Source organism: Nanorana parkeri, unplaced genomic scaffold (genome assembly GCF_000935625.1).
Source record: "Nanorana parkeri isolate BGI_ZX_2015 unplaced genomic scaffold, ASM93562v1 scaffold585, whole genome shotgun sequence".
Classification (NCBI taxonomy): domain Eukaryota; kingdom Metazoa; phylum Chordata; class Amphibia; order Anura; family Dicroglossidae; genus Nanorana; species Nanorana parkeri.
Window position 1 is genome coordinate 961,797 of NW_017306853.1, and position 11,096 is coordinate 972,892.

The window sequence follows — 11,096 nt, forward strand, 5'->3', positions numbered from 1 at the left end:
AGATAGAGTGGGAGAAGATTAAGTGGGGAAAAAAGTAAAAAAAATATATAAATAAAAATGGGAAAAAAATAAAAAATTGATAAAAAGTAAAAAATTAAAAAAATTAAAAAATGTGATAAAAAAATAAATTAAAAAAAGATTAATAATAATAAATAAACACAGTCCAAACTGTATGGGGTCCCAAGATTTCAACTGGTGGCCCTGCCTCCTAGGACTACACACCTGCACCACCCCAGTAACTGCGAAGGCACCACATTTATTCATGGGGGGAGTGGGGGGCCCTTTATGGTTTCTTGCTCCGGGGGGCCCTGAGGTTTCTAGCTAGGCCTCTGCCCTTTAAGATGACATTTGTGAGTGGCACATTTCAGGGTTGTGGCAGCACACAGAGTTCAGGCATGGTTCAGTAGCCGTTGAGAAAAATGACTGTGGGCTCAGAAAATTGAAAAAACATTATTTAAAGGAGAAGTATGGGGTTAAGGCTTTTCCCCATAGTTCTCCTTAGGGTAACGGGAGGACACAAACTAGCGTCCCCCCGTCACCCTAAGCTCAGTATACCGCGAGCTACAGCTCGCGGTATACTGAGACGCCGGAGCGGACCCTCATAGTTCTCCTTTAAGATAAAATGGCCGGTGAGGGAAAGAAAGAGAAACATTTTATGAACCCAACAAGGACCATTTGCAAAATAAATTATAACTCGTCATAAACTATTATTGTTCCTCTGTGAAGTGAATTTCCGTGTTTTAAGCAAAAGCCACAGACTGTGGAATATGAATAATTGACTAAACAGACTTATTATCTCTGTTGGAGTGTCTCTGCGGTGCCCTGTGTCAGATTTCATCTCCTAAAACAGTTCTTATTGCTGAATTGGAAAGTGCTAATGTAACTCTGTCCCCGCCTGCGCTATATGGAGGAGTCATCAGAGGACAAACCTGACATGTGGGTGCTTTGGTACCCTGGTTGCCGCACTCTCCACCGCCATGTGTGTGTATGAAAGGCACAGACCATTCTGTGTAAATTTCCACTAATTTAAAATATATCTCTAATCAAAAAAGTATTTTTTATTTGGACTGAGTGTGGAAGGGAAGGAGCTCCTGTCTGTATCCATAGTGGGGAGATCCACCCCCTCTGTCCTGCTCACCATTGTCACCAGGATGGAAAGTGCCCCATAGGAAGGCATTGCTGATCATCTGAAGATCAGAAGGTTTTATTTTATAGAGATCTTAATCCCTTAAAAAAACACGACCTTCAAAGGGTGGGAGTGTCACAGATATTTGTTGAATGCGTAAAATCTTTATTTGTAAGTCTCAATTATATACAATAAGGTTGAGTTTTGGGTTCAGGATGGCCACAAGTTTGACCTGAACCCAAGTTCACCCAACGGACAAATGGTTTTGCCAGTTCGCCCACCCGCCCATCGAACCTGCCTCTGTGTTCTAGCAACTGATGACACTCGCACCAACTTCATTGGTTGAGTGGTGGCTGAGTTGCACAGCTTCATTGGTTGACCAGTGGCTGAGCCGCACAGCTTCATTTGTTGACTGGTGGCTGAGCCATATAGCATCATTGGTTGACTGGTGGCTGAGGCACACAGTGTCATTGGTTGACTAGCGGCTGAGCCGCAAAGCTTCATTGGTTGACCAGTGGCCGAGCCACACAGCTTCAGTGGTTGACTGGTGGCTGAGCTGTACAGCGTCAGTGGTTGACTTGTGGCTGAGCCATACAGAGTCCTTGGTTAACTGGTGGCTGAGCCGCACAGCGTCATTAGATGACTGGTGGTTGAGCCACACAGCATCATTGGTTGATTGGTGGCTCAGCCACCCAGTGTCATTGGTTGACCAGGGGCTGAGCTGCAGAGCATCATTGGCTGGCCCGTGGCTGAGCCACACAGCATCATTGGTTTCCCAGTGGCTGAGCTGCACAGCGTCATTGGTTGCCAGGATGCAGGCGGGTACACCATAGCAATCTATGATCCAGTGGAGCTGTTGGCTTCTTAGAAACATCTTGACACCAATGGCGTTGTGTGGATCTCATAGCGTCATTGCTTTCTGGGACACAAGTGGCTCCACAAAGTTGTTATGGTGCACTCGCCTGCATCCTAGCAACTAATGATGATATGCATCTATGCCGCTAGCATCCTGGCAACCAATGAAGCAATGAGTGTCATAAAGCATCATTGGTTGCTAGGACACAGTCAGCCCTGGGTACGGTTGGCTTGGACATTTGCTGAACCTGGATTTCTGTCTGGGTTTGGTGAACATGCAAGAGAACTGAAGCCAGGCCAGCTCATTCATCACTAGCCAATGCATTCTGGGTTGTCTTTCTATCTCTACCTACGAATGTTGCCTAGTAGGCCAGTTAGCTCTTATCTGTTCCCACCCTGCTTTATGGTCATTGGGAGACAATGAAAAGAGTACTGCGTCTATTAATAATAATAATAATTATTATTATTATGAATATGTATTATTATGAATATGTATTATTATTATTAATTATTATTATTTATTATAATTTTTTTGCTTTTCTGTGAAGAATTAGGTTAATGAGGGTCTTTTTTTGCACAAGCACAGGTTCAGGAAGCTTCTAACATCCTTAGGAGCCATTTGGCAGGCAATGAAAAGAGTTAATTATTATTATTAATTATTATTATTAATCATGATTATATTATTCATTCATTTTTTTGCTGTCTTCTTTGCTTTTTTATGAAAAAATAAGGTTAATGAGGGTCTTTTTTGGCACAAGAACAGGTCCAGGAAGCTCCTAACACCCTCAGAAGCCATTTGAAACCCTTAAGAAAACCACCAAAACCACCTTCATTTTACCTACTTCATTGACTCCAATCAGGTACAGGTTCGAGGAAAGAAGGGAAAGGATTCTGGACATGACTGAAACCTTTAAATACATGAAGGTTGTGAGTAAGGTTCAGGAGGTCAGTGTTTTCAATAAGAAGCTAAGATCAAGAACTCGGGGACACGACCCCAAACCAGCAGGAGGAAAGTTCCAAACTAATTATAGATAGTGTTACTTTGCTCCAGTGGCATCACAAGGGGGGGAGGGGGGGATGCTGTCTGTACCTGGGTGACACCTTGCGAGGGGTGACACTAAAATGACTGACAGACAATTTGGTGTCACCCCCTCTGAAAAGTTAGGCACTTGGCCATGGACCGAGAGCCCGACAGTTGCAGGAGAGAGGAGGGGACCCCGGCGGCATACCTTATCCCGCCGGGTGAACGTCCCCTCCTCTCTCTGCCGGCGTCCACCACTAAGATGGCCACCGGCAGGTATCAGATAGATGGCCACGCAACACGCATGCGCGATGACGTCACGGCAAGGTGTCACCCGGTATCCGCTCCGGGTGACACCCGGCCTCGGGATGCCCCTGCTTTTATCCCAAGAGTTGTTTTTGGAATTCTCGTTGAGGTAGTGAGTCATCAACAGTAAGTGAACTTAGATATGCTTCGGTAGACTTTGGTCTGTACAAAAATATAATAAAAAAAAAAAAAGCCAAATTAAGCAGACTCAGTTGACCGCTATGGGGTCCATTTATCAATGTTTTCACCCTAGATTCACCCAATGTTCTTCCAAGATCTGTTCATTGTTAATGCAATCTTATATGTGAGAACATTGATGAACAGACCCCTAGGTCTTTTTCTGCTGTTACATTTCTATGTTACACTACTGGGCCAAAGTGATGAAATTCCGCTGACTATTTTGTGCATGACCAGAAGCATGAGAATCTCATCAACGGCTTATTATTTTGTTTGTTTTCATAGAACGCGTTTTCTTGGAATTACAAGACACTCTCATCACTTGAACTCCTCTATGCAACAATACTATAGTAACCTTGCTTGGTCTTACCAGCTTGTAGAGAGATGGTTCTATTCCAACCATATAGACATACCTCCGGACTATGTTTCATGCTCTACCCATATTTAGAGTGCAATATAAAACATGGCCGCATTCCTCAAACCTGACCATCAACCCCTCCCCCCCCTTAACTAAATCATGGGGTACTTCACCCTGCAGAATCTTGTATTTTTAAATGTAGCGTGGCTATGTGTGGCTCCACCCACAGTCACATCATCCATTCACCAGGATCTGTTGATGGGAAGACTTCCTGCTCTTGCCATGACCTCACCGGATTTGTAGTCCATGGTTTACTTCCTCCAGCCCCATAACCGAAACTGGGGTTGAGGTTAAACAGTGGACTATACCTTTAAGAGTTGCCTTTCAGACCGGTGTGCAGTGCTTCACCAACATTTCAATCATAACAATCTGAAGGCACTGATGTTGTCTTTCTATCTCTACCTACGAATGTTGTCTAGTAGGCCAGTTAGCTGTTATCTGTTCCCACCCTGCTTTATGGTCATTGGCAGTCAGTGAAAAGAGATAGGTCTTTTTCTGCTGTTACATTTCTGTTACACTATTTTGCTAAAATTATGAAATTCCACTGACTATTTTGTGCATGACCGGAAGCATGAGAATCTCATCAACAGCTTATTATTTTGTTTGTTTTCATAGAACGCGTTTTCTTGGAATTACAAAAGGTTTTGATGTACATGGCACTCACCGGTGGTCCTCTTTAATTAGTGGCGATATAATTCCTCTATAGAATGATATTTTTTTTTCCTCACCCTATAAAATGTTGTTTTTCTGCCCTCGCTCTGTGGATTCTGGAGCTTTCAGGCTAGCCATGACCTTTATACATCTGCGTCATGCACAAAAGGGTCGTGGTTGAACCCTTGACTAGCTGCCTGAAGCTAGATGCAGAGCTTTGCTAATTGTCTCCTATTCTTCTGGCAGGAATGATTGTTATCCCCTTCCTAGGTCAGGCCCGGCTCCTCTTCTATAGTGATATTCAAGGGCTTTGCTTATAGAAAGCATTGTGACATTGGAAGCGTTGTCTCTTAGGAGATGCCCTTTTCTGGCTACAGGGTGACATATTCAAATGACCTTCTATGACAGATGTTGAAATGCAATGAACACAAGCGAGGGGGAAACACGATGTTTATACTTGAAGGAGAAATATACTGAGAGAGAACCAGAGAAACCAGGACCTGGGTGTAGGGTTGCCACCTTCTTCAAGCGAAACCCGAACACTCCAGCGACGCATGGTCATTTTTGTGGGAGAATGAGTGGTGGCTTGTTCATATGTAAAAAGTGCCGTCCATTCATATGTAAATATCACAGTTGAGACTATTTTCAGTGGGGGGGCAGTAGCCCCCTATCTTAATTTTGGTTGCCCCTGTCTGCCTGACATCTTGTGTCCGGGTTTCTGCTGCCATGAAACCCGGACACAGCATTCAAAACCCGAACTGTCCGGGTGAATCCTGGACAGGTGGCAACCCTACCTGGGTGTCAAATTGGGGTTCGGGTCAACTATACTTTTCGAAGTGAGACCGAGCTGTTTGCAGTTCCACTGAATGATTTGGCCAGTTTGCCCGCTTGCCAAAACAACGTCTGTTTCGTAGCCGCCAATGATGCTGCCTGGCACACATAGCATTATTGGTTGACATGTGGTTTAGCCACACAGTGCTATTGGTTGATAGGATGCAGGTGGGCACACCATACCAACCCTCGGGGCTACCAGAGTCTTAGCAACCACTGACATTAATTGCTAGGACACTGGCAGCCACACAGCATCATCGGTTACTATGGTATATCTGCCTGTGCCCTAGCAACCACTGATGCTGTGAAGCTCGGCAGCTGGCATCCTAGCAACCAATAATGCTGTGTGGCAAAGCCACCCCTGTGTAGGACACACAGGGCCTGATTTCCCACAAGGCCATCCAAGGCCAACCAGCAGGGAGTAGAGGGGCAGCAGGGGTGTGGTATTCCTACTTCCTGATGCCCGGGACATGCAGTGTAGTTGTTGTCTACATCTAGCCCTGCTTTGGGCAAGCAAAGCTAAATGTACAGCGGGGAAGCTGCCGCTTGTTTTGTACAAATGATCCCGGTGATGTCGCCGAGATCACTTGTATGCAGCCTGCAGGTCTGCCATTCTCCCTTGGGGGGGGGGAGCTTTGGTGGGTAGGGTACCACGTGACTCATCCGCTAGCATCTTAACAATCAATGACGCTGGGTGGTGTGCGCAGCTTCTTTAGTGGCTAGGAGGCAGGCAGCCCTGGGATCGGTTCTCTTGGACATTTCCTGAACCCGGATTTTCGGCTGGGTTCGGTGAACATCCAAGTGACCCAGTCCCAGGTCTATTTGCTCATTAAAACACAGATAACCAGTTCCATTGACTTCACCAGGTATAGAGGTCATGGAGAGAAAGGAAAACCAGGATGTACAAGGTATGCCCAAGGTACGTAAATCATATTTTTTTTTTATAGACGTAAGGCAAGGTCCACAGATGGTTAAATCAGGGTAGTAACAAGGCAGCAACTATCGGACCTCGGGGAGGCCTCACAGCTCCAGAATTGTCCTCAGACAAGGCAAGTTAGACTAGGTAAGGGGCCTGATATATGTTTCATAAATAATGCCACAAAATGACAATATTCACTTATATTCAGTTTTCTATATAAGCCAAATCGTGACCAGTTCTCTTCAAACTAACAAACACAGTCCTGGTTTACTTCGAAGTTCTGTTAGTAACTTTGTTTAAAATAAGAAAGAAAAACAACCAACCATCATTCTGTTTTTATAGGGATTCCAGAAACGTTGCAGATGAAAGAACTCTATCTGACGAGTGAATCTCGGAGGATTGGCATCCAGCTGTTTCTGCTCGTACCCGGCTGCTTTGTACTTCTTTGATGCATCAGCCGCCCATGATCGCGTGTAATGCGGAGGGCTTTGTGGGAGAACACGGAAGAAAACAAATTCAAAGTTTTGGGGAGTTCGGCGTCAGCATTAAAGTATCGACTTGATCAATTGAAGTTTAAAGATGACGCCATTGAGCCTCTGAATATTTGCTCCACCCCTTATCAACCTGTTTTGGGAGTAATGGAAAATCCATTCCGCAGGTGATTCATTTTTGCTACACTGGAAAACAATACCATTGTTAGTGTTAGTGATCTGGGAAAACATGGTCCAAAATAGGCCTTACCAGGTCGCCAAGAGCAGAGCTTTCTATGGGACTATCCCTTAGAGCAGGGGTGTCAAACTCGATTTAATCGCTCGCCGCATCAACATTATGGTTGCCCTCAAAGGTATCTGTAAGACTATATAAATGTATCTAATCGTTATCATAATTGCCTCTGCATTCGATTATCACTATAGTGTATATATTTATATATATTTTATTTGAGCGCTTTATTTTTCTTCAATTACTTTTCTTGGTATCTTTTCCGGATGTCAGCATTCTAAGAATATTTGAAATATATTTGTGTCCCTCCAATTTTCTTTGGTCATTTTGTTTGTCGTTTACCTTACAAATATTTTAGGCAGGTTGAGCCATCGTATTTTACCTCCGGCAGCTGTTTATATACACCTGTTGGTTGGGGTCCCCTTTAGATATTTGTATTAATCTCAGCGTGTGTGTTCCTCTATGGAAATAGGCGGTCTGTGTTATTGCCTTCGATGGATGTGTATAATTTCGATTACAATAAGTGAGACGTATGAAATTGTATGAGCGCTCTACATAATGTAATAAGGGAAACAAATTGTACGGCTCTTTTCATCGCTTCTTATTATGTTTTCAGCACTTTGAAAATTAATGAGCGCTTGTGTCGACGACGAATTCAATCAGTTGTTTTATGAAGAGCTCCGTAACCATGCAGGAGGAAAGAAATGCATAGACGGTACGTACAGCGGGCATTTGTACTGTACAATTACGGGCGAGTTTGACGCAAATAAAATGAATTGATTAAGGAGTTTTCGGACCACTTGTGAGATCCATTTTTTCTTATATTCCATGTTTCATCACATAGGGAAAGGGTCATTTAGATGCATGAGTCACATGCTAATATCAAGCTCTGATTTTCCAGGAAATGTGTCGCAGTGCCGTCATTAGATCTCGGTAGTGATGCACATTACCGTCATTTCTAAATGAGTCTGCCAATGGCACGTTCAAGTTTTAGGTGTCAACAACGTCCCCAGTCAGGGGCCCACCAATGTTAATAAAACAAAGTACCGTCTTGTCTAAAAAAGTCCACCAATGGAAGCTTATAGTTTTAGGTGTCAACAATCTCCCCGGCAAGAGGTCCACCATTGAAAGTACAGGAGTCCGCCAATGGAAGTATTGCACATTACCGTCTTTCCTGAAGGAGTCTACCAATGGAAGGTTCAAGTTTTAGGTGTCAACAATGTCCCCAGCCAGGGGCCCACCAATGGAAATTAAACACAGTACCGCCTTGTCTAAAAGGGTCCACCAATGGAAGGTTAAAGTTTTAGGTGTCAACAATCTCCCCAGCAAGAGGTCAACCTTTGGAAGTACAGGTGTCCGCCAAATGGAAGTATTGCACATTACTGTCTTTCTTGAAGGAGTCCACCAATGGAAGGTTTAAATTTTAGGCGTCAACAATCTCCTCAGCAAGAGGTCCACCATTGAAAGTACAGGAGTCCACCAATGGAAGTATTGCACATTACCGTCTTTCCTGAAGGAGTCTACCAATGGAAGGTTCAAGTTTTAGGTGTCAACAATGTCACCAGCCAGGAGCCCACCAATGGAAATAAAACACTGTACTGCCTTGTCTAAAAGAGTCCACCAATGGAAGCTTAAAGTTTTAGGTGTCAACAATCTCCCCAGCAAGAGGTCCACCATTGAAAGTACAGGAGTCCGCCAATGGAAGTATTGCACATTACTGTCTTTCCTGAAGGAGTCTGCCAATGGAAGGTTTACATTTTAGGCGTCAGCAATCTCCTCTGCAAGAGGTCCACCATTGGAAACGCAGGAGTTCTCCAGTGGAAGTTTTACAGGGTTATTCACAAAAGGGTGAAGAGTTTGGAGAAGGCATGAGAAATGAACAATCTAGGACAAGAGTCTCAAAGTACCGGCCCGTGGGCTAATTGCGGCCCGCGAACTGGTACTATGTGGCCCGCAGCCGGCTGACAAGTCAGGCATGTGGTCTTCGTGAGCAGCTACACGGTGTGCATCTCTGCCAGATGCAGACCGCATAGCTGATGCTCTGAGCTCCGGCTGAAAGGATGGATTAGTAAGGTCTGCACCAGCAAAAGGTGCAGACCTTACTAATCAACCACTGAACCACCAGAGAATGATGTGCCTCCTCACTAGACATGTGCACTGCCAAAAAAATTGTTTAGTTTAGTTTCGTTTTAAATTCGGATTTGTGTTATTTCGTTTTTTGGGATTCGGGTGTGAAAGTCAATTCGGATTCGGAATTTGGATTCGGGACGAAATTCGTTAGCGGTAGTTCGTTTTGAACGTTCGTTTCGTTTCTTATTAGTTTCATTCATTCGTTCGTTTGCAGCAAAGTGACATTTGAGGGGAAGCTCCTGTAATGTCACTTTGCTCCAACGAACGAAACGAATAAGAAACGAAAACGGAACGAACTACCGCTAACGAATTTCGGAAACGGAAATTCGGATTCGTTTGCATTCTTTATGTCTGTAATTCGGAATTCGGATACATCCGAATCTCCGAATTACCGAAAATTCGTCCGAATTTCGTTTCGGAACGAAACGAATCGCACATGTCTACTCCTCGCCTCCCTGCAACAATGTAAGCAGGTGAGGGGGCTCTTTATTCTTTTTTTGTGTGTGAGGGAGGGGGAGCATATTATTTTATGTGTGAGGGGCAGAGAACAGGGGGAGCATATTATTTTATGTGTGGGGGGGGGCACGGAACAGGGGGAGCATATTATTTTATGTGTGGGGGGGGGCAGGGAACAGGGGGAGTGTATTATGTTTTGTGGGTGGGGGGCGCTTAAAAGAGGTAGCATATTATTTTGTGTGTGGAAGGGCAGGGAACAGGGGGAGCCACGTGTAACATACCATTGCATGCGGTATGCAGGCATTTACATGCAGCGGCTGTCACCTGATCATTAACTTGAATGGGTGACAGTTGCCGCATGTAAACGCCACATTGGGGATTCCGGCTGCAGGAAAACGCAAGTTCCTGATATAGGAATCCCTAATTGCACCTAAAGATACAGGTGTGAATGGAACCTTATTGTGTGTATATTAGTGCTTATACTTCTGGCTGTGGGGGGTTGTGCACATTTCCGACTCTGAACTTAGTAACGCACTGAACTCTGGCATAGTAATGAACTGGACTCTGAACTTAGTAATGCACTGGACTAAGCACATAGTAACGCACTGGGCTCAGGACTTAGTAACGCACTGTACTCAGGACATAGTAACGCACTGGATTCTGAACTTAGTAACGCACTGGACTCAGGACATAGTAACGCACTGGGCTAAGGACATAGTAACGCACTGGATTCTGAACTTAGTAACGCACTGGACTCAGGACATACTAACGCACTGGGCTCAGGACATAGTAACGCACTGGATTCTGAACTTAGTAACGCACTGGGCTCAGGACATACTAACGCACTGGGCTCAGGACATAGTAACGCACTGGATTCTGAACTTAGTAACGCACTGGACTCAGGACATAGTAACGCACTGGGCTCAGGACATAGTAACGCACTGGGCTCAGGACATAGTAACGCACTGGACTCAGAACTTAGTAATGAACTGGTCTCTGGACTTAGTAACGCTCTGGACTCTGGACTTAGTAAGGCGCTGGATTCAGGACTCAGTAACGCACTGGTAACGCACTGGACTCAGGACTTAATGCACTGAACTAAGGACCCACCTAAGGCCCCGCGTAGCCCACCTGAGATCCTGCAGAGCCCATCTGAGACCCCACACAGCCCACCTGAGAGTGAAACTGCAGAGCCCACCATAGATCCTGCACAGCCCTTCTGAGACTCTCTATAATGGGCTCGGCAGGGTCACTCTCAGGTGGGCTGGTTGAAGTCCCTTTCCCTGCACACGCAGCTCCTCTTACCTGCCGCTGCTGGGCCCCGACCTCCTCCACCTCTGCCGCCGGACACACTGGACTGGCGCTGCTGGGCCCCCTGACCTCCACCACTGCAGGACCAGCTCTGCTGGGGCCTGGCCTCCTCTGCCGCCAGACCGGCTCTGCTGGGCCCCGGCCTACTCCACCTCCTCCCATGTCCCTGCCCCCC